The sequence below is a fragment of the Protopterus annectens genome, chromosome 16.part0 (genome assembly GCF_019279795.1).
Source record: "Protopterus annectens isolate FY-2018-M chromosome 16.part0, PAN1.0, whole genome shotgun sequence".
Classification (NCBI taxonomy): domain Eukaryota; kingdom Metazoa; phylum Chordata; order Ceratodontiformes; family Protopteridae; genus Protopterus; species Protopterus annectens.
Genome location: NC_056750.1, coordinates 258,050,865 through 258,076,817, shown reverse-complemented (window position 1 = coordinate 258,076,817; position 25,953 = coordinate 258,050,865). Strand labels below are relative to the sequence as shown.

The 25,953-nt window shown below is 38.5% G+C and overlaps 1 long non-coding RNA gene across 1 annotated transcript in view; it reads left to right on the top strand.

The window, feature by feature from the left end:
- Nucleotides 1-25,953, top strand: part of LOC122790295 — a 136,228-nt gene that overhangs the window by 109,025 nt on the left and 1,250 nt on the right. The gene's annotated exons all lie outside the window — the stretch shown is intronic.

The window sequence follows — 25,953 nt, the reverse complement described above, 5'->3', positions numbered from 1 at the left end:
AGGGGTCCACTCTCTGTAGAGTAACCCTTTGTCCCAGTATACAAATTCCCCATTTCCTTGAGAATCAGGTGCCTCTCTAGCTACCTGCCTCAGGCCTTGCAATGTAGAGTCTGAGAACTGAGCCTGTCTCAACTCTCTCCTTGTAACCCTTCCCAGCTCCCCTTCCACAGGAAGTCTGGCATCCTCTGACAGTGGTGCCTCACTGTCAGTCAGGGTACTACTACTCACCTCTACCTCTGCAGTCACACTGTCTAAGGGACCATCATTACCCACAAGCAGCTGTGGATCATCTTCAGTTTCACTGCTACAGAGTAGCTCCCTCCCTGAAGTAAGAACCTCACCAGTCCTGGCTGCAATTATGCAGTCTGCCCGGATCTTCTCCAGGCTACCATACCCACATGCTTGTCTCCTAGCCTGACCACATGTAACTGCATAAGCACATGGTACTGCCTCATCCAAATCTTTCCCTCTCAGGCCATCTGCAGGATGGTACTTTAGTACCCCTGTTGTCTCAAGACAACCTGCTATTGGCATTTTGCCTTTCACACTTACTGGCTCCCTCACCTTTTGTTCCCCACCTTGTCTCTGTGGACAGCTGTATGCCACATGGCCCCACTGGTTGCATTCAAAACATTTAACCTTAGCTCCTGGACATGTGCCTGGACTGGTGGCTTCCCCTGCTACTGGCAGATTCGTTTGTGGCAGTCTGTGCTGCTCACCATGGGTTCCTTTAGACCCATGATCAGTACTGGGGTCCCTTTCCTGTGCAGGGCTGCCTTGCTTGCCAGGTATAGGTCTCCCTCCTTCCCCAACTCATCTGAAGTAGCACATTGTCTATCAGCCAACCAGATCCTCATGTCCTCAGGCAAAGTGCTAAGGGCTTGTTCCCTCACCAAAAGGTCTGCCAGCCCTTCAGAAGTGGTGACCTGACATCCACTTACCCACCTATGGAAATAAGCTCAGTTCAGCAAGATATTCACACACACTTTCACCTGCCTTGTGTCTATGCTCATGAAACATTTTCCTATACGTTTCACCTGTTAGCATAAACAGTTCTAAATGACGTTCCTTTACAGCAGTATAATCAAAACATGCAACGTCAGACATTTTAGCTAATGCAGTTACACCTTTACCATGGAGTAAGGGGGTCAGGACCTGTATCCAGAGCCGTTGATCAACTTCATACCGTTTACATACCCTCTCAAACATATGAATGAAACTATCAGAATTATCCCCCTTTTTAAATTGCAGAAGAAATTTACTGACCTTTTGTGCTTCTGGGGTCCAGTTCCTCCCTTCCCCATTACCTCCATGACTCTGGCAAAGAGTCAGTATCTCCTTCTCATGCTGCTTCTGCCTCTCTTGTTCCTCACCTTGCAGATGCATCAGTTTCTCGTCCTCTTTATCCTGTAGTTGCCTCAGTCTCTCAGCTGCTACTAATTTCACACGCCTAGCCTCCAACTCAAGTCTCTTTAGCTGCAGCTGGATTTTTAAGTCCACTGCAGAAAGGTTGAGCTGCCAATTCTCCGACGGAAATATATCTCCACTGCCAGTCTGATTGTCCTCCTGGTTGCTGTTTTTTGATGAGGCTGTAACCAAGGCTGTACTCAGGTCTGCCTTAGTCAGGTTTCCATGCCACAGTCCCCTAGCCTGGCACATCTTCGCCAGCTGGTTTCTTGTCAGCTTTCAATACTCCTCTGATGACATGCTGTCTGCTCACCCTGACTAACTAAGCTAAAAAAGAAATAAAACAATTGTGATCTGAACTTTGAGTATTCACTGCATGGCTGTTTTAGAGTAAAAAACACCTTCAAAGCTCACTGTACACAAGCTACAGAATTCACTCTACCCACACCACCACAAGCCAGTTAGTATTTGCCAACTAATTAATATGTGATGTGGATATCCCACTGCTGCCAAAAGTATTTGCCAACTAATTAATATGTGATGTGGATATCCCACTGCTGCCAAACAATTAATATGTGAGGATATCCCTACCACTGCCACCAATTAATATGTTGCGGATATCCCAGCTACTGCCACCAATTAATATGTGATGCCCTTGCCCTGGCCCAGCAATCAGGGAGCCTCAATCCTCACCACTAAAACCAGAGAGGGCATCTCATATGAGAGGAAAGGATAACAAGTACACATAGGAAATTGCAATTTCCCTTAAGAGCACACAGAGATCACAGTCTGTACAGGGCTGGTCGCTCCCCAGGTCCCTAATAAGACTCCTCACTGGCACAGCTATAGGGTCCAGATCTCAGCCTAGCTGGGCAAGCTAAAATCTCCTGCACCCTCTCTGTCCAACTAGTGCTTCATGTCACTGCCCAAGTAGCTGACACACACATTTTGAGATAAGTTTATACAACCATACAGGCACTCCTGCGGAAGGCTGACACAGGTTCTCCAGCTGTGCCCCTTTTAGCCAGACTATATGGTAGTAATCACTGCCACCACCCAGCTAATATTATCAGCTACCCAATGGCTTAAAAGGGTGCCCAATTATTACTGTGCAATATTATTATCCAATTGGTAAGTGTGGCTAGTCACTCAAGGCTTATTAGAATGGCTTTGTACAATAATCTTTATAACTATGTAATGTACTCTAGAGCTTAATGTATCTCCATACAAACTAGCCACAGTTAAAATGTTTTAAAATATTTAATAATAATAATAACTAATTAAAACCACAATTCAATCCTTTCTACTACACAGTGCTAGTCAAAAGAGTTCAGAGATTACACAGAAATACTTAAAATAAATCAGTAGTACAGTTCTGACATCACAGAAAAACACTTAGTCTAAACTTTCTAATTTCTTGCTCTCTAAAAGAAAACACAAGTCTAAGATAACTTACATAACAAAATAGACAGAGTGCTGTAGGTTGGATGATCAGACAAAAATGCTTAAAGCCTTCTGATTCTCTCTGTTTAAATTACTGTTCCAATTCTGATAAACATTACATCATATTTTACACTTTCCTGGTGTTCCCAGGCTGACAGAAACTGCATTTACATTCTTTTACACTTAGAGCAATAAAGGACATTCCATATGTAAATTCTGGTCATTAACTTTAGCCTCAAAACAATAGGCTGGAAGCCTTCATCTAGCCGGACTGGAGCTGACTTTTGATCAAAGGATCACAACATGCTTTTACTCGGTCAGTAGAGAGCACTGCTGCCACATTTTTGTAACAGCATTTTTTTAATTTAAGACAACAAGCCTGTGATTCACATTCACATTCATATTACAAATGATAGAATTATGTATACAATTCTATCTGGCTAGGCTGGCAGCCTTCACCCTTCTCTACCAGTCTTCACAAATAACAACAGAACCACAGTAAAGATGGGCTTTAGGGCGGATGCCCAAATAGGATCTGCCGAGTTAATACAAGTGGAAAACATGGGTTTTTAACTCAGAAAGTTGAAAGGGATAGAAATCAGCCCAAAACGACCAATAAAGTTAATTTCAGAGCTAGAAACCATTCCGCTTGCGACAGTTAGGCTGCTAAATGTGAAATTAAACAGAAAAATGGCAAAAAAGTAAAAAAATAGAAAAGGAAGTTGTATGTGTGTGTGGTGTGCTGCAGTTAGTAGTAATTGCAGTTTAAATAAATATAGTAAAAATGTTTTTAAAGTGCGATAAGCAGAAACAGTCAAGAAAAAGCAAATAAAATACTTAGAATCAGCTAAATGTCTCTCCTTCTTGTTTCTGGTGCTGTAGTAATCGGCAGGACACCCAAACAGGATCCGCCGAGCTAAAACAAGCGCAAACCCAAGCAAACATGGGTTTTTAACTCAGAAAGTTGAAAAAGATAGAAATCAGACCAAAATGGCCAATAAGGTTAATTTCAGAGCTGGAAACCACTCCTGTTGTGACAGATAGGCTAGGCTGCTCAATGCTTACCACTCTCACTGATAAACAGAAAGACTCCCCACTACCACAACAAGGTTTGGACCACTCAGAAATACAAACTAAAGTCCTGAAACCAGGAAATCTGGGATTTGGAGTATTCTAGTATAGGAAAGGGCCAGAAATGAGCAGTACAGATAGTATATTTTTGTTTGTTTTTTTGTGAAATTAAACAGAAAAAAGGCAATTTAAACAGTAAATATGCACAGAAAAGGCTGTCACACTTGAGTGTGATGCTTACAGTAGTAAATGCAGTTTAAATTATTAACTTTAAGCTGAAAATCAAAGTGCACACACAGTAAAATGATTTAACAGTAAAATGTAGCAGAAATAAGAACAGAACCACAGTAAAAACGTTTAAAGTTCAATAAGCAGAAACAGTCAAGAAAAAGCCACTAAGATACTTAGAATCAGCAAAAAGTCTCTCCATCTCATTTCTGGTGCTGTAGTAGTGCTGTAGTAGTCTCCAGGACGCCCAAACAGGATCCCCCGAGCTAAAACAAGCATAAACCCATGCAAACACAGGTTTTTAGCTCAGAAAGTTGAAAGGGATAGAAATCAGCCCAAAATAGCCAATAAAGTCAATACGCCAATAAGGTCATAAAGTCAACTTCATAAATGCTACATTAATATAGCGTCTCAGGAAACTTGAATCCACATATGTGGATACTTGAATATGACAGAAGCTAATCTATATGGGCCCTATCTGCATAGTTTATTTATATGCACACTACAAATGTCGTTATTCTCTATTTGAGATAGTACATGCCATGTTAGGTTAGCGACTGTGTTTGTCATACTGTATCTAAACTGCATTTGCTTATATTCTAGCTGTGTACCCTGTTCCTCAGCATATTACTGTTGTATGCATAATGTTCTGACTGTGTTTGTCATACTGTATCTAAACTGCATTTGCTTATATTCTAGCTGTGTACTCTGTTCCTCAGCATATTACTGATGTATGCATAATGTTCTGACTGTGTTTGTCATACTGTATCTAAACTGCATTTGCTTATATTCTAGCTGTGTACCCTGTTCCTCAGCATATTACTGTTGTATGCATAATGTTCTGCTCCATTTTAGATTGGTATTACTGCAGCTTTGGTGAATTATACGATGCTATTGAGGATGTTGTTACCCACTGAAGTGTATCTAGCTAGCATTACAATACTTAATTGATACCTGGTATATTTAGAATAGTGACCGTACATATCTGATTTTATGTGCTAGTATGTGCATTTTATAGCTTGTTTAAGTGTGTTTAATACTCTGCATTCCTTACCTCTGTGATTCTCTCTCCCTTTATATAACCAGCTGCCCAACCTGCTTGTACGGTACTAATATTAAGGAATTTCCCTGTCTGCTGAACAGCAACCTAATTCCACATAAACCTGCCTAAACTAAGGAATTGGAACTCTCCTCTCCCTGCGATACAGTCCCTCAAGGAAATAAATGAAAGTATGTGTCTTTCAAACTGCTGTCAATAGAAATATACTGTTTAATAGTCCATGCTTTAATTTACACTCCCAAGCCAGGACGGCCAGCAGCCAAAACCTTTTTCCCCAAATAGCCTACCTTCCCCCCTTGTACCCTCTGTAAGTAACTGCTATCCTTCCCTCCTCATATTCTAGACCTGCTACCTCCCATTAAACGTTTTCACTGCTATACAGCCTTTGACCACTAGGTGACATCTTTTTCCTAGATCTATCCTAATGTCTCAGAATATAACTCCCAGGCTTCCAGCTTTTTATAGCTTGCCTAAATTGCAGTCCCACTCTTTCCCTCTATTCATTACTTTACATCACTTTACTTCACTGCCTACTACCCCTACTATTAAGGATCTTACCTCCTACCCTTTCCCTACCTACACTTACCTTAGCAATCAGCTCTACACTGATTGTTCTCCTTGGGTTTACTCCTTCAGTGGCTCTACCCGCTCCATTCGCCCTGCGGGCTCACTCTGCTCCCCTACCCTACCCTGTCCCCAATTCCCACACGCCCCAGTGCTTCTAGATTTATACATCCTAGCTACACCTCCAACCATACAACCACTCAAATGGTCCAACCCCTTAAAGTAATAATACTCACTTCCCAGTAGTCATCACCTTATTTAACTATCTCTACTTCTTCCTGCATATTGCCATATATTTAATTCTTCCACAATGCCATCCACAACTACCCTAACACACCACAGACCCTTACTCTTATTCTCACTCCTAACTATTCTAACTATACCTTACCTACTTACTTTCTATGAACACCTTAACTGTCTAGGATTTCACAACCTAACAAAGCAAACCTCTACATCTACAATATTAATCCCTCATATCCATACTTACACATACTGCCCACCAAAGTATTTATCAGCTAAATTTCATAGACTCAGACACATCGCATACTACAGCCCAAGAACCAAGAAATTCCAGGACCTAATATGTAAATTCTTAAAATACACTTTGAGAATACAAGCCCACTCCCTAATAGATGACGATAGACATCCTAATCCGGGCCCAAACTCTACCACAACCCCTGATCCACAGACACCAACTCTTAATAATACACACTTGCTTACCAGACCCCCCTCAACTCTCTCCTAATAGCTCATCTCAATACTCGCAGCATAAATAATAAAGTTGCCCACCTACACACCCTCATGGATGTACATTCATTTGACATCCTCTGTCTCACCGAAACTTGGCTCAAGCCAGCAACTCAAGACAATCTGATTTTTCCCCCTGGCTATAATATCCTGAGATTAGACAGGAATTCTAAAAAGGGTGGAGGAGTAGCTATTCTATACAAATCTGGATTACAAGTGACCACTATAGACTCCATACCTCCACTAACTGGTAATGCAGAAATTCTTATTTCCAAAATTCATCTGAACAAATGCAAATCCATATATATCATCTGTAGCTACCTGCCCCCAGGCAACAATACTAATACCTTAGAGGCTATACTAAGTTGGATTTCCACCAACTACTCACAGGAAACTATAGTACTGGGTGACTTTAATATTAACTGGAAGGGCTGTATATTTGATTAGCCTGCTACTCATATTAACCTTTATGGTTTTACTTAAACCATCACATCCCCCACCAGAACAAATAAACATAATAACAACGAAAGCACCCTTGACTGGATTCTCCCTAACACTAATCATCAAACTTACAAAGTAGGTACCCTCCCTGAAGATATAAATGACCACTCACTCACCTTCGTAATCAGGTATAAGACTGATATTCCAAAGCGAACCATTTATAAGACAATAAGGACTAATAAACATTTTAACCCCCACAGCTTTCAAAAAGAACTTATATCTTGTGACTGGTCACCCCTGAAACACCTACCATTAGATGATGCAGTCATTTACTTTAATTCTAAATTCTTAGCCACTCTAGATTGCCATGCTCCAACGCGCACAATCAGAATTAGGACTAAACCAGCCCCATGGCTTTCCAAAACTACCAAACAAAAAATACTCCAAAGAAATAAACTCTAGGCTAGCTGGTGTACAATAAAAAGCCCTTCAGATCAATTAAAGTTCAGACAGCTAAGAAATGAAACAAAGAAAGCCATATTGTCAGACAAAAGAAACTTCTACTGCCAGCTTCAACAAACCCACCAAAATAAACCTCGAAAATTCTGGTCAGGCATCAATAAACTCTTACACCTGGGTCATTCAGTCACTCCCACTCCCTCAGGCTTTGATCACAATAATCCCAACCAAATAGCCAATTCTTTTAACACTTTTTTCACAGAGACCATACAATCTCTTGCTAATCAGCTATCCTCTGACACCAGATCTTCCTCATCAGATAACTCCAACAGCCAACCACTATTTCATTTTCAACCTGTTCCTACATCCCTTATCTGTACCCTCATTCAGAAACTTAAACCCACCACCCTCTCTGCAGATCTACTACCTGCAGAATACCTGCAAAAAGCTGCAAAAGCTATAGCCTACCCCATATCCATTCTCATTAATAGAACTATTTCTGAAGGTACCATCCCATCAATCTGGAAAATTTCCCATATTATCCCCCTGCATAAAGGTGGTAATTCCAAAGATTTATCTAACTATAGGCCTATAGTCATATTATCCCAACTGGCAAAAATCATGGAAAAATGCATTCATAAGCAACTTTTAAACTACCTGCTAGAAAACAACTTACTAGCCACCTGCCAATATGGCTTCAGACCATTTCATAGCACCACCTCTGCTCTCTTATCCTTTACCGATTGCATTAATAGAAATGGAAATAGTGACCTTCTATCCTCAGCCGCCTTCACTGATCTGTCAAAAGCCTTTGACATGGTTAACCACAACCTCCTCATAAACATACTCAAAAACTTGTCATTGGATGCCCCTGCTATACAGTGTTTCCAATCCTACTTAAATAACAGGAAACAGGCTGTACTATGGGGAAATAACCTGTCCTCCCATCTCCCAGTTGCCCTTGGTGTCCCACAAGGCTCCATACTGGGTCCTCTCCTCTTCTCTATCTTTACAAATGACCTGTTTTCTGTTATAGCACAAGATACCTGTATCCAATACACAGACGACTCCACACTAATATGGTCAGCCACTTCTCCATCCAAACTTCAATCCCTAACCCAAAACATCTTTAGCATTGTAGAAAATTGGCTTCTACACTGATGCCTCATCCTGAATCCTAAAAAAACAAAAATGCTACTATTCACTCCCACCCGTAGGGCCACCCCATTAAACTTTACTGTTATATCTAGCAATGGAACTATCATATCTCCTGATCCTGCCACAAAACTTGGGGTACTAATTGATAACCTCACCTCTGAGCCTCACATCAACAACACTATAAAAACAGTAAACAAAAAATGAGGTTCCCTCTACAGGATCAAACCCTTTCTGATTCCACTAGCCAGGACCACTATCGCCCGTACCCACTTAATCTCAACTAGGTAAAAGCAATCTGAGCAAACTGGTTATTTCCTACAACAATATTCCCAGATTTGCAACTGGGTCAACCTATAGAACCCATCACTGTAACAATCTTAAGCAACTAGAATGGTTAGAGTTGTCAAATCTAATACTTTTGAACTAACTAATAGTTGCCCATAAGATCTTGTATCAACCAGCAAATATGCCTATACTCACTAACCTTATCACTCCCTATAACAATCTCAAGACCCTACGCTCATCAAACAAACTATTAGTACAAATACCTAAGACCAATAATGCAGTTGGTGACTCATTGTTCTCCAATACAGTGGGTAAAACCTGGAACACCCTCCCTAATCACCTAACCTCCCTATCCTCAGTTACCCTATTTAAAAGCAAACTTAAACCTTACCTTAAATCACATTGGTTATGTCCCTGTGCTAACCCAGACTAACTTCCTACCTTGCCTCTGGACACTAATCTTCCTACCTGTTAAAGCTTGCTTACTTAACTACTAACAATATTATGTGTGTGAATTTAGAGTTTAATAGTGTAATTGAACATACTTATTATGAATATCCATAACTGGTATGTACTATGATTATTTTTATTTTTTTCCTGATTAAGGTATTATATGCAATGATATGTAATGATTGACAAAACTTTGTATTGTACATGTGTTTTTGTAAATATTACCCTGTCTGTGGAGCTTTTCTCCCCGGGCCTCCACTGAAAATGGATATATATCCAGTTGGACTAGCCTGGTCAACAAATGTAAAATAAATAAAAGGTTAATTTCACATCTGGAAACCACTCCTCTTGCATCAGATAGGCTTCTCAATGCTTACCACTCTCACTGATAATCAAAAAGACTTCCCACTACCAGAACAAGGTCTGGACAACTGAGAAACACAAACTAAAGTCCTGAAACCAGCAAATCTGGGATAGGAACTATAGGAAAGGATGGGAAATGAGCAGTACAGATAGTATTTTTTTTTGTAAAATTAAACAGAAAAAAAGCAATTTAAATAGTAAATATGCATAGAAAAGGCTGTTGCATTTGAGTGTGATGCCTACAGTAGTAAATGCAGTTTAAATTATTAACTTTAAGCTGAAAATCAAAGTGCACACACAGTAAATCGATTTAACAGTAAAATGCAACAGAAATAACAACAGAACCACAGTAAAAAATGGCTTTTAAATTGCAATAAGCAGAAACAGTCAAGAAAAAGCCAATAAAATACTTAGAATCATCAGTCTTACCTTAATGTTTCTGGTGCTTTAGTCGTCTGCAGGACGTCTAAACAGGATCCACTGAGCTAAAAGAAGTGCAAACCTAAGCAAACACGGGTGTTTAACTCAGAAAGTTGAAAGGTATAGAAATCAGCTGAAAACGGCCAATAAGGTTAATTTCAGAGCTGGAAACCACTCTTCTTGTGACAGATAGGCTGCTGAATGCTTACCACTCTCACTGATAAGCAGAAAGACTTCCCACTACCACAACAAGGTCTGGAAAACTCAGAAACACAAAGTAAAGTCCTGAAACCAGCAAATAGGAAAGGGCAAGAAATGAGCAGTACAGATAGTTTTTTTTTGGTTGTTTTTATGTTTTTTTTTTGTGAAATTAAACAGAAAAAAACAATTTAAACGGTAAATATGCACAGAAAAGGCAGTTTCACTTGAGTGTAATGCCTACAGTAGTAAATGCAGTTTAAATTATTACCTTTAAGCTGAAAATCAAAGTGCACACACAGTAAAATGATTTAACAGTAAAATGTAGCAGAAATAACAACAGAACCACAGTAAAAACTTCTTTTAAAGTGTGATAAGCAGAAACAGTCAATAAAAAGTCACTAAGAGACTTAGAATCAGCAAAAAGTCTCTACTTCTCATTTCTGGTGCTGTAGTAGTCTTCAGGACGCCCAAAAAGGATCTGCCGAGCTAATACAAGCGCAAACCTGAGCAGACATTGTTTTTAACTCAGAAAGTTGAAAGGGATAGAAATCAGCCCAAAACGGCCAATAAGGTTAATGTCAGAGTTGGTAACCCCTCCTCTTGCAACAGATAGGCTGCTAAATGCTTATCTCTCTCTGATAAGCAGAAAGACTTCCCACTACCACAACAAGGTCTGGACAATGCAGAAACACAAAGTTCTGAAACCAGCAAATCTGGGATTCAGACTATTCTAGTATAGGAAAGGGTGGGAAACGAGCAGTACAGATAGTATTTGTTTGTTTTTAACCACAACACCACATGTATAGAGTTCTACATCTCTTAAATTATATATACTAACTCTATGGTCAAACTACAATGGAGAAAAGGAGTGGGAGTACTCTGCCAGTCTGCAGAATCCAATACAATGTGTTAAGGCTCACCATAATAATAATTTAAATTTATTAACTAAAGCCACGTGTTCACCAATACCATGACGACCTGTAACTATGCCCTTCTCACAAGATGTTTCATGGTATGCAATTGTTTGCTTTCCTCAAGTTCATAAAACACATTTAAGCAGTACTGATAAACTTCTTTCACTCCTCTAATATCTTGTGCAGTAACAGAGAGTTAATTAATTGTTTGATAGCCAAGAAAAAATTCTTTGCTCCTATTGATCAGAAGCTTGACTTTTGGATATTTATTTCCCAGTAGCTTGGCATTTGCAATCTCAGGGCAGCTGAAGATAGTGATCCCTGTGTAGATGTAATATACTCTCTTGTTTCTCTTTGTAAAAATGTTGAACACTAACCTTGTCAGACAATCTAGAGGTACTATCCTAACCTTACATGCAGCATTGAAAAGGCTTGTTAGTCTTGCCATCCCATATGTGCCAAGTGCCATCACTATTTCTGACTGGATTTCATCTGCCAAATCCTGCCATCCTTGCCAAATGGGACTTCTTTATTGCTGCAGTGGCATCTCCTGCTAAAACTGATGAAGGTTTACCATCTATGTCTGCTGGTACATCTTCAGAAAAGGACATGCCAACTAGATTCAGGATTTTCTCAATGTGTCCTTTCCATCTCTCAGCATTTATCTACCATTTCTGAAAACAGCCTGAGGTAATATCCCATTTCCCTTCCTGAAAAAAAGGTGGTTTACCAGAACTTCTTTAGGGCCACCTGAAAGTCATTCACTATGGCGTCACCAAACATCTCCATGGAAGACCTTCAGTATAGTGACTTACTTGCTTGTAGATATCTATAATTGAATTCCAGAGACTCCTCTGCCACTAACATTGCATGAGAGGCTTCTATTTTTTATGTGATGAGTTACCTCAGCACTAGTATATAATAGTAGCTACTAAAGTTAACCGCAGTGAGAAACACTGACCACCTTTTACTACCACCACAGGTACTGGTATATTGAACACTGTTCATTCATTCTTCAGATCACTGATCTCCTCAGGTATGGTGATTTCTGAAGATATGACTTGAATTCATCCCATGCAAAAGCATCTGCCAAGCATTGCTTGGAGACCATCACTACACAAGATTTCCTTGTCTGCCCAGCTGTTATCCAAACCATCTTATCAAACTCACAACCAAGTGATGGTCAGTGAACAGCTCAGTACATTTCTTGACCTGAGGGATGATGTCATGGCTGCATAGTCAATTGCTGATGTTTGGCTCAGGGTGCTCTTATACGAAGTACACAGCCACATCATAATGATTTAATTTAGTTATACGAAGTACACATCCTCATCATAATGATTTTACTTAGTTATACGGAGTACACATTCACATCATAATGATTTTACTTAGTTATACGAAGTACACATCCTCATCATAATGATTTTACTTAGTTATATGGAGTACACATCCACATCATAATGATTTTACTTAGTTATATGGAGTACACATCCACATCATAATGATTTTACTTAGTTATACAAAGTACAAATCCGCATCATAATGATTTTACTTAGTTATACGAAGTACACATCCGCATCATAATGATTTTACTTAGTTATACGAAGTACACATCCGCATCATAATGATTTTACTTAGTTATACGAAGTACACATCCGCATCATAATGTTTTTACTTAGTTATACGAAGTACACATCCACATCATAATGATTTTACTTAGTTATACGAAGTACACATCCACATCATAATGGTTTTACTTAGTTATACGAAGTACACATCTGCATAATAATGATTTTACTTAGTTATACGGAGTACACATCCGCATCATAATGATTTTACTTAGTTATACGAACTACACATCCACATCATAACTGTTTTACTTAGTGTTTATTATGGATTATCCATAAATAGCACACAAATTCAAAAACTGTTCAGAATTTGGGTTCAGATCAGGCAAGCTATTCCTCCCAATCATGCCCCTCCAGCAATCTTTATCATTCCCCACATAAGCATTAAAGTCTCAAAGTGAGATTGCAGAATCTGTAGGCAGCTTATACAGCACTGCACTCCTGATCTCTAAGGAGGATGAATATCCCAAACAGGTACAGAGGGCCTGCACAGAAAGATCTTTCTTTCTGCAACTCACAAACACATTGGGGTGACCAATTTACTACTTGCACTAACTACAAATAAATGGCATCCATCTGGGGAGCTTGTGAGTTTCCCCCACATCAAGGGCATCTCCTGAGAGCCAGCTGTGAAGCCGGAGAGATAGACCACCCCAAATCAAGAAGGATGATTCCAGATCTAGTGCTGGATGTAGAGGTAATACCAATTATTTCTAGCAGCTATTTTTAACCTCTTCCATAAGCTTGGCTGCATCCCATGTAATGAAGTGAAATTCCATGTCACAAGAACCAGTTTTTGTTGCTTCAAGGTAGTTTGTGTACCTGTTAAAGTGACATAATGCAACACAACTTGTTCTCTTTTATAGTCACACTGTATTAGGCATAGAAGCAGTCATATTACCCTGGTTAGATCATTACATCAGAGTTAACAACCAAGACAAGCAATTTAAGAGTAGACTCACAAGAAAATGAAGCTTTGCTACAGGATATTCATTAATTTACTTGTTAGCCATGGTAGTGCACTGATCCATTTGACTTGTTTCAGACCCACAAGTTACACATATCAGGAAAAGTGACTTGCTCAGAGTCACACAGGACTCAAATAGAGGCAGAGAGAATTAAACCCTGGACTACAGAATGCAGCTTATTATAAAGCTCCTAGCCTTCATCCTCCATATTCACTTTATTTCATTAAAATGTAATGTAAGATATTAATATATAGTATATGCTTTATGCATATAGATGTAGTGATTCTGGTTGAATTAATGAAACATTGAATATACTAATGCAAACACATTAATGTTGACAAAGCTAACACTGACACACTTTTGTGAATGCTCCAAAGATGAAACTGAACTTCCACACCCACTGCTAATTATATATACTAACCCTGAGATCAGACAATCACCGAAGAAAGTTAAATTCATCATCCCGGGGAATTGTTAATCTCACAACTGTTGATTGTCTGTTTTGTTGACCAGACTGTGTTGACAAAACAGATGATGACCAAAGCCACATTTGAATAAAACGATTGCCCCTATATATATATATATATATATATATATATATATATATATATATATATATATATATATGTTCATTTGACATGGTCGACAGTTCATATGATCGACACTCATTTGGTCGACAGTTCATTTGGTCGACAAGCAGATTTGCCCCCTTCCCCAATGTTGTGCAACCCTGGAGTTGATATATATAATTAGGAGGGGTGTAGGGGGCTCAGCCCCATCTTTAGTGGGGTGGTTTGTTTGGTTATGGGAAGCCCCACCTAAAATGCTTGTCGATCAAATGAACTGTTGACCAAATGAACTGTCGATCATTTGAACTGTCGACCATGTCATATAGATCCATATATATATATATATATATATATATATATATATATGGTTCCCCTTCACAAGATCGAATTCTATAAACTCGAAATTCATAACCCTGAAGCCAGAATCTTGAGTTTACAGAAACTCAAAAAGTAAAGGGGAAATTAAAAAAAACCCACCTTTATAATGTTTTGCAGGGGTTTGCCCTGCACACCAAATGAGGGCTGTGCCCCCACACCCCCCTACTTAAATATTCCTACTCCGAGATTGCACTACAGCAAAGGAAAGGGAAATCTCCCATTCCGTGCTATTTGCATAAGTGCAAAATGGAAGATTTCCCAGTCTTCCGCTATAGTGCGGTTACAAAGCTCTTAGATGACAGTTGCAAGGGTGCAGGGGGGACCTAGCCCCCTACAAAAAGTTAACTGAACTCTTTTTTTTCTAACTCTAAACTTCTCATTCACAATTTCGAGTGAATGGAAGCTCGAGATTCTGGTCTCGAGCTTATGTATTTCGAGCTTCCATTCATTCGATCTTGTGAAGGGGAACCATATATACATATATATATATATATATATGTGTGTGTGTGTGTTTGTGTGTGTGTGTGTGTGTGTGTGTGTTATATGTATGCACACTGAATAAGCTGTTATTAAAAGTAAATATAAAGACACTATTCAAAAATGTGCCTGTTACAATAAACTCATTTGTAATCCCTGGAAAATGCATAAAGATTTGTGCAAAGTAAAATGCTGTTTATATATATATATATATATATATATATATATATATATATATATATATATATATAATAGCAAATCAGGACTGTATAGTATTAACTCCACTAACTATCCTGGACTCATAAATTCAAATCCTTTTGAACTTTAAATGTTTAAATGATATTCAGATAAGTTCTGAAACAGGACTTTCATATGTTATCTGTAAATGAACTGGGGGCAGAAGTAACTGTACTTATAATAAATAATATATCTTTATCTAGTGTGCAGATAAGGTTTATGAATTGACTTGCCTTAAAGATAATATCATCCACATTTATTTATGTTAAATACTGTGTTGCTCATGTTTTATATACAACTTCGTCTTTCATTTTCCAGTGTACATTAATTGATCATGTATAGGACTGAAGGAGTTACTTGTCTTCCTCTGGAATGTATTCGGTTAGACAAATGTAGAGAACTCTTAAATAGAAAGGTATGAAAATGTTATTAAGATAAAAAAGTTGAATAAGGCTCTGTGACTATTCAAATATTTGCTGACACTGAAAAAGTGGATCACCCAAAGAAGATGAAAGTTCTATATTGAGATATGTTTGATACAGAAATTGCAAACATTAAACCTACTCAAATAATGGTACAATCTTGCCCTACCATTTTAGGTAAGTTCAGAGTTTTCTATTGTAAAAGTGGGCATTGTTTTACAGTTTTGACATTTTTAGATTAGAGGTCAAATTATGTGTATTTAACATCATAGGATCATAGGCAGTTACTAGGCTATTGGCCCTGAGGCCCATACAAGCCTAGCCAAGAATTTAGCTCATGTTCAGACAAGTCAGCACCCAATGCCTCTGTCCAGCAGGGACACAGGTGGAATCACAGGGGTGTATTTCCTTTTCATTTTTATATAACTGATATTCAGTCTGATTAGCTATATTATGCTGTTTAAAAATAATAAACATCATTGTTTCCCTTTCCACCAGTTATTTATTTCATTATTTGTATTTCAGAGCTATAATTTAAACAGAAGAAAGAAGGCAGCTCTGCAGTTTGTCAGTTTATTGATTTGTTCAGAAGAATTAGATGGCTTCAGGTTGCATCAGCAGACTTAATTTTATGCTTTTTCCCAAACAAACTAAAACATGCTTCATTCAGGCAACATGAAAAGCAGTTTGAAATCAAGACAGTCACAAGGAAGTAAAATAAAAGCTTGGCTGAGGACTTTAGATCAAGGATAAAACACTTATTAAATCAAACAATACTTTATTCAGTAGAGAAAAGGAAAGATACTTCCTAAAGGAGCAATGGCCGTGATAAACCTGAAAAGAGCAGCCATTGCCAATTAAAGTGATTTGTCACTCTTCTTAAGTTTATGGTTGTTTTATTAATGTAATGTCTTCTGTGAATTTACCAAAAATCATTTCATGATTTGCAAGCATTTTTACCTTTTTTTGATATTTTTTATTGTGTGATGCTCAGCCTCTTTGTAATTCTCTGTAGAATGCCCTCTGACCTTTGATGGCAGGTTAGGCATTCCACTAAATCTGTCAGTCATTGAAAGAAAGCAGTTCTGAGGACTGGGCTGTTTTTTTATAGTGAGAGCAGGAATGTCCAAGTTATTTGCTTATCTTCTGATACTGGAAATCTAAATCATTACAGGATGACCCTTACCTGAGTTAAGCAGGAAGTTAACAGTGGTGTTGGTGATGCTGTGTAGACACCGCCATATTGTAGTGAAAAATGTTTGGGAAATTGCAAATAATATGGGTTTTGCTAGGATATAATGAGTTTCTTTTATTGCTGATTACTAAATGATATATATATATATATATATATATATATATATATATATATATATATATATATATACATACACACACACACACACACACACACACACACACACACACACACACACACACACACACACACACACACACACACACACACATATATATGTATATAATAGTGGTGACAGCATTACTTTCATTTTGTGGTCATACTGTTATTACTGCAGTACACTGTTTTTGCTAATGTTTTGAATGGCAGTATGTGTGTAAAGTTTTGTTGTTTGGAATGTAGCAAAGGAAATTAGTGAATGGTATAGATCTGACTGATCCTCTTAGAAACTGAGTCACACACACAAGCACACACTCTGATCAAGGTCAAATGGGGCCGTAGGAAGGATAATGGACTGGGATACCTCCTACCTTCAGCTATTACAGTGTAACATTAATTGTCTGTTTCTCCTCAATTACCATAAACACTTTTCTGACTTTTAACATGCATACTATTTTCTGCTTTCCTTTTACAATAATTATAGAGATTTAGGTGTAATTGACATTTATTTCAAATTTTACAGCACAAACAATGCAGTCTTACATGGAAAACAGACTTAGCATGAGCAACAGTAAACGTCTCTTCCCTTGAAGCAGACATACATTGAAAATACATCCGGCCAGTGCTGGATGAAGTGTACCTTGGGCTGTTTTCAAACAATGGATCCTCTGCACACATTTTTAGGACCATGCATAATGCATGTGTTCGTTGATTCCTCGTCCTGATAGTTTTAAATTATACTTCGTATCTTGTGTAATACAGCAACACTTGCTAATGTGCATTTTAAGTTTGTAGTATTGAGCATTGTTTTCACCTCACAGCAAGAGGTTCTCCGGTTTGATTCTCGGTTGGGGTGCCTTCTGTGCAGAGTCTGCATGTCCTCATCTGTAGTTGCGTGGGTTTCCTCCGGGTGCTCCGGTTTCCTCCCACATCACAAATACATGCAGTAAGTGGATTGGACATTCTAAATTGGCCCTAGGTGTGAGTGTGTCTGTCTTCTGTGGAAGGTTGGGCACCGGGCTGGCAACTTGACACCGTAAAACTCCACTGCCAATCATGAGCGGACAGATGATCCGCTGTGGAGACCCCTAACCTGGAAAAGCCGAAAGAAGAAGAAGAAGTATTGTGCATTGTTTTCTAAAAGGAGTGAAGCAAAATCTATGCACCAATAATGGCAAAAGTACCCATTTCAGAACATTTCGACCATTTCATCTCATTACTAAGGGTTTTTCATCCAGGAAGAAAGAGGTCATTATCTCCCTCTACTCTTCCCTCATTAGGCCAATCATCGAGTACAATGCCCCATTTAGCATGTACCTCACCAGACATCTGCAGCAACTGGAGAGGCTGCAAAAGTACCTCACAAAGATGATTCTAGGCCTTAAACAGTTGTCATATATGTACAGACTCAAAAAACTCCAACTATTCTCTGTCTTATATCACCTACTTAGAGGCGATCTCTGCTTGACTTACAAAGCCATGTCTGACCCAGCTCTGTTAGAAATGCTACATGTAAAGAAATCCCAATCACTCCGCACCACATGCTTCAGAGACCTCAACCTCATAACCACAATCAACAGGACATGCTGAAGGGACAGGTTCATAACCCAGAGACTGCCCATGCTATGGAATAGATTTCCCATATATGTCAAACAGAGCGCCTCACTGGCCCTCTTCAGCAGAAATCTTGATGAGTGGATGGGAAATAGTAAATTCCCCCCCAGGGATCACTCCAGTGGCTCTACTCGACAGAAGCACTGGGAACTAATGTTGTTTGGCATGATGCCAGGGTAATCCTATGGGCTAAGCTTGTAAAGGCTCCAGGGCCATTAGCCTAGTACACACCTATGAACCTATAAAAGACCACTCAAATGTCATTATAATGCACTGGTATCTGTACTCAGTAATTACAACCACTTTATTGATTGTGTACACATTTGATTGTGACAAAAATGGACACAATGAAGTATTGTGATTTTACACAAATGCACTCTAGTCTTCCAAAGATAGACCAATGACTTTTTAACTTTCAAAATAGGATAAAATATTCTTATCCAGAGACATTCCCCAAACCCTACAGTTATAGCTACATTGCTGACTGTATCCCTCTAAGATGTCTGCGACAAAATAAATAAATAAATAAATAAATAAGTCATAACAATAACAATGACAAAACACACATATTTCAAATTTGCTTCACACAAGCACATTAGCCAAATATTCCAACTTAATTCACACACATGCACAGTAGTCATATAAAGCTAGATTAAAGACTGTTTAAAAATGAGCAGATGATAAGACCATACGTTATTTTCATCCACAAAGAACCCCACCCACCAGCTGTTATTGCCCCCTTTGTTTACGATGTCCACCCTATATTGTTATGAAGACATAAATTGCATGTACTTCATTGGTAGTTTTGGATGAACTTCTGGAAACTGTGTAAAAATCACAAGCATTATGCCATAAGATCCAGCCATATGTAGCACAATTTAAATAGAAGAATGTATATAACAGCATAAAAATATTAACCACCTGATGAAATGAGCTAAGCCAATATGCACAAATCTCGTCATAAGTAAGTCACCTGAATAATTCCATATTAATGAGAACTGTTACTAATGCAGAGGATGGTGCTGGCAAACAAATTTGTATTTTAGTGCTTCAATGTCACACGCAGTGTGCTTCCCTTGAAGAATAAATTGTGTATTGTACATTAAATAAATGGTGTGTTGGTGATATTGTTGTAACAGTTCCTGAATTAGATCACCTGTGCAATATGGAATGGCTGGCAAAAAATGACAACAGGATCATAGTCACTAGGAAAAAACTCCTAGAGACCATTATGGAGCCTAGGCAAAAGTCACAATTACACCAAAGCACTTTTTGGTTAAGTGATGATTCGCTCAATGTCATACAGTAGGTAAATGATGGTGGGAGGGCTCACACCCTGCACCCCTTGGCACACAGTAGGTAAATGATGGTGGGAGGGCTCACACCCTGCACCCCTTGGCACACAGTAGGTAAATGAAGGTGGGAGGGCTCACACCCTTCACCCCTTGGCACACAGTAGGTAAATGATGGTGGGAGGGCTCACACCCTGCACCCCTTGGCACACAGTAGGTAAATGAAGGTGGGAGGGCTCACACCCTGCACCCCTTGGCACAGAGTAGGTAAATGAAGGTGGGAGGACTCACACCCTGCACCCCTTGGCACACAGTAGGTAAATGAAGGTGGGAGGGCTCACACCCTGCACCCCTTGGCACACAGTAGGTAAATGAAGGTGGGAGGGCTCACACCCTGCACCCCTTGGCACACAGTAGGTAAATGGAGGTGGGAGGACTCACACCCTGCACCCCTTGGCACACAGTAGGTAAATGAAGGTGGGAGGGCTCACACCCTGCACCCCTTGGCACACAGTAGGTAAATGATGGTGGGAGGGCTCACACCCTGCACCCCTTGGCACACAGTAGGTAAATGAAGGTGGGAGGGCTCACACCCTGCACCCATTGGCACACAGTAGGTAAATGAAGGTGGGAGGGCTCACACCCTGCACCCCTTGGCACACAGTAGGTAAATGAAGGTGGGAGGGCTCACACCCTGCACCCCTTGGCACAGAAAGCAGCTCATTAAGTCAGAACTTTAGTCCTCTCTGCTAACTGCCAGAGTAACAGTTTGTAACTAAATGCAGAAATCCTTTACAATCCAATCTTGTAGGAAGACTGAATCATGGTAATATGCTACAAATTATTACATAATGGATGCTGACGATCAGACATTTCTGATCATCATTCAGAATAATGCAGACTATGACCTAACAAAAGTCAACCCTTCTGCAGCTGCTGGAGGCTGTAAAGAAGTACTGCAAAAATATATTACTACAATGCAGCATGCCTTGACCATATTACACAGTCCTGAGATATTAATGAATTAATTCATTCTTTAGTGCAATAAATAAAGCAAAATCATTACAGACAATATAAAGGCTGCGGCAGTTTATGGTCGACAACTCACAAGTCATACAAAAAGCAGAAATATTACTGCATACAGCATACTTTTCTTTTTTTTTTTTTTTGGTGGGGAGGGACTTACATTCTTCCAGGACATATATATCTCATTTTTGAACTCCATGTGTCTTTGTCTTTAAGAATAGCTATCCGCCTGACATCACTCATTACAGATCTGACCTATCTGAATGTCTAATAATGCTGTATTTTTGCAGCAAACATCTCCAGAATCAACAGAACAGGATCATGGACAAATGGCTCCCTTTTCAGGGTAATGAAACAGATCCTGCGAGCCATACCATTATACCATTACTTGGCACTGTCTCGCCAGTTTGTGTTACTAACTAATTAATTAATATTATCTAACATAATTTTGTCTTTTAAAAACACAATATTAATAGTTTCATTAACACTGGAAATTTATCTGCCTGCAACCTAATTTGCCATAATGTTTCTTTCTTTTTAAGAGTTTCTTTTAACAACCCCCAATAATCCAAAGAAACACTCTCCAAAACAATGAAATAAAACTTCTTAAATGACGTACAACCTTGAGTACGCTTAAACAGAGCATTATTCTCATTTTTTTTATAGAGTATAAATGCTGTTTAATAATAATGAACATTTATATTCTATTCTATTCAAACAGAAGATAAAAATTATGTTAGATAATAGTCATTAGTAACACAAACAAAGTTTAAGTACTATGTATTTTACACAGCGATGAGCAAAGCAGCAACAAATAAAGAAAACCAAAATCAAAAAGATGATGTAGCGAATAAAACAAAGTTAAATTCATTCAATTAAAAAAAACGCTTCAAAACAAAGCACAAATCCAAAAAGAATGGCAGAATAAAATAAACGAAAAGCGAGTTTAATTCAATTATCCACAAAAAAGCAAAGTTATCAGTTTAAAATGTGTTTGAACTACAATATTCTTAAACTATTCTGTATACCTGAAAACTAACCTAATGTTTAAAACCTTTCCTTTTTAAATAAACATTTACAGAAAGTAGTTCCGAAGGGAGTCACTTATTAAGCAGCTTATTAATTGCTAAGAGTATTTAAATGAAGCAGTGTGTTGTAACCATTAGTCTGAAGAAATCTCCCTTTGGAGATGAAAGCGCTCACTTGTGGTTCTATAACAGCGTAATTACAGCGTGTTTTCGTGTGTTTTATTGGATTTTATCTTGTGGATTTTACTTCGTGAATTAAACTTTGTTTTTGTGCTATTCTGCCATCGTTTCTTTTTGGATTTTTGGATTTGTACTATGTATTTTAATTAGCTTTTGTTTTTAAGTGTGGAGATAATGAGAGAATTGTTTTATTGATATTATTTTTTTTTCATTGGATGGCTGCAGTTTAAATAGTGTGATGTTTCATGCTTAGTTTATTCTGATGTAGTCCTTTTATGGATGAAAACCGCTTAATAAACTAAAAGTGGTTTCCTACTTTGCTGGTGTTATTCTCCTTTTTTTGGGTGGTACATTGCCTCATTTGGTACCTCTTTTCTGTTTGTAGCAAAGTATTTAGTTTTTAACAGGAGGTGACAAAAAAAAAGAAAAATAAGAAAAATAAGCTGAAGAGATTCTAATACTGAAAATTCAAATTCTGTGTCTGCGCAAGTGGGTTGGCCCTAGACTTATGGGACTGCTGTTTTAAACATATGCTTACTCTTTAGATCTTATCTGAGATACTGCAATGTCAATTTGAAAATGCTGATAATTGATAAAGCGATAATTCCATGCATAAACGTAAGCAGTTGAGGATTTTTTGGCATTTCTTTACTGGTAGATCAGGTCGTAAAAACTCTGACATGAATGGTCAAGATCAAAGGTTGCTGCTTTACATTGTGTGGGGCTGTGGTTTGTTTGTGACCAGTGTGTGTGTTTGTTTTTATTGGTTGGGGATGTTTTACTTTTTCCTCCCATTTTGTGACCATGGAGTTAGCATGTGCATGTTTGGGGGTATGAGTGGCTTGACTCCTTGCAAAAAATGCTTAATTGGGTTGAATTTAGCAGAAATACTTCTCTAACTCTTGAGTTCAATTGATTATGCATCAATTTACTGTTCAGAAAAACAGAAAAAAGCACAGGATGAAAGAGATTTTGCAGATAGGTTCAAGGGTTGAACAAAACTTGATTACGTTCACAGTAAACAAAAGGACGAGAGTGACTGAACTCAATAGGCCAAGCAAAGAAGTAAAAGGAAGCACAAAAGACTGAAGAAAAAATAAAGGACTGGATGAATGTCCTGTCTCATCCATTATGAAAGAAAGCAAGGGGATAGCTCCATGCTGGGACAGAGGTAGAGCAGCGTGGGAAGGGCAATGGACAGACATCAAATATAGAAGGATGTTGAAAGAGAACACATAAAAACAGGTGGGCTGCCTTCCTGAGTGCTCAGAAATCTGACCACTGAGTTGGTAGATTCATGATGTAGGTCTCTAACAGAACATTGGATGTGCCTGAGAATTAGAAAGCAGCAAGTGAAGTACCTTTGTACAAGGGGAGGGAGCAGGAATAACTATAAGCCTGTAAGTGTAGTAGTAATAGTAGTAGCAGTACTAGTAGTAGTATTAGCAGTAGAAGTACTAGTAATAGTAATGGAAGTGGTATTAATAGTAGTAGTATTAGTAAAAGTAATAGTAGTATTAGTGGTAGTAGTAGTAGTACTAGTAGTAGTATTAGCAGTAGAAGTACTAGTAATAGTAATGGAAGTGGTATTAATAGTAGTAGTGTTAGTAAAAGTAATAGTAGTATTAGTGGTAGTAGTAGTAGTGGTAATTACCTTTGTAGCAGTAGAAGTGGCAAGCAAAACTAATAATGCTGCTGGTGAATCCCTGTTTGCCAGCTCTGTTGGCAAAACCTGAAATTCGTTGACAAACTATATAACCCTACAATCCTCCATAGGTCTCTTCAAACATAACCTCAAACAGTATCTCAAAATGAACTGGCTTTGCCCGTGTACCAACCCCGATTAAGTTAAATACTGAAGAGATAATCTCTAAATATTGTAATATGTAACGACTTCATCAAGCTCTGTATACTATCTAATGTCTCTTGCCTTTAATTGTGTCTGACCATGTGAACTGTGTGTCCCTATTAGGGAACACCATGAACCATTGTATATAATCGCTTTGTTTTTTACTTTGTTGTATACTTTGTTTTATATGTTCAAATGTTATCTATGTAATTTTGTCTATTTGGAGCTTTTCACCCTGGGCCTCCACTGAAAATGGACATATATCCAGTCGGACTATCCCAGTAAACAAATGTAAAATAAATAAATAAATAATAAATAAGTCATAAGGAGAATCATGAAGGAAACGCAGTTTGTTGTCCTAATGTAAAACAATCTCCGGCAAAATAGTCTACTTGGGTTTATGACCAGAAAGAATTTGTCAATAAAACCTGATCCCATTAAGTGAATTATGACAAGGGGGCAATTTCACGAGTAAGGAAAATGACTAGAAGGATATAGCAGAGATCGGGTCTGCCTCTAGTATTCTTCAGATTGTTCATTTCAAACATGTGAGGGAATAGAGAACAGGAAACACCTCTTTGCTGATGACAACAAAACGTTAGGTACAATATTGGAGTAAGGGAGAAGAAGTGTCATAACAATGTTTAGAAAAGGCTTGCAAAGTGGGCAGAAAAGTGGAAGTTGAAACTTAATGCAGCCAGACACAATGTAACACATATGAACCACAGCAAATCTGCTATGAAGTGCCAGCTTAAAGAAATGGAACTGATGGTGAGGCTGACTGCAGTCAGATACAATGTAATGCCTCTGGGCCACAGAAAATCTGTATGAAGGGTCAGCTTAGGAAAATGGTATTGATGGTTCTGCATCTCTGTGATGTCAAAGAGGTGTATAACAAATTTTATTATGCAACCTTCACGGTACTTTAACATGGTAAATGCATTAAATTGCTGATCATAAACGACAGACTGAAAGGTTTTAGTCTGTCAGTGTGGTATAATTAGCTTCTGATCTCTGTCTGTGTGATACAGTTAAAGCATCTCAAGGCTCTGCAAACTATAAAACACTTTCTACCCCTACACTTTTTTCTCTGTAACTAGTAGCACTTCAGAGCAGCTGACTGGGTTTCTCCAGTCAGTGTTGCTTGTTATGTGTTCTCAACATAAATATCAAGATTCACCTCTCAAACTTTACTTTGATGCACATGTGAGGTAAATTTCTTGACATATGTGGCTTGAACACCTAACAAGTTGGTTATGACATCCAATCATATTTATCTATGTTATGCACCTTCAGCATCAAAACCATGAAACAGCACCGTAAAATGGAAACAACTTTAATATTTGTAAACTCTTCTTGCTGTGACACACACACACACACACACACACACACACACACACACACACACACACACACACACACACACACAAAGCAAACTGAAGTGTTAATATTTTTAAAGCAGTTACTCTGTCAGCAGTACACTTAGCTTCTGGTCACTGTCTGTGTGACAGAGCTAAAAGTTTCATGGTTTCAGAACTGTAACAGTTTGCTCTCCTATACATTTTTCTCTATAACTAGTAATACATCTCATCAGCTGAACCTCTATATATTACAAAAAATTATACTTGTGTTTCTCTGATCATAACTACTGTTCATGTGTTCTTGAAACTGATGTCAATTTTCACCTATTGAGCTTCAGTTTGCCCTATTTTCAAACTGG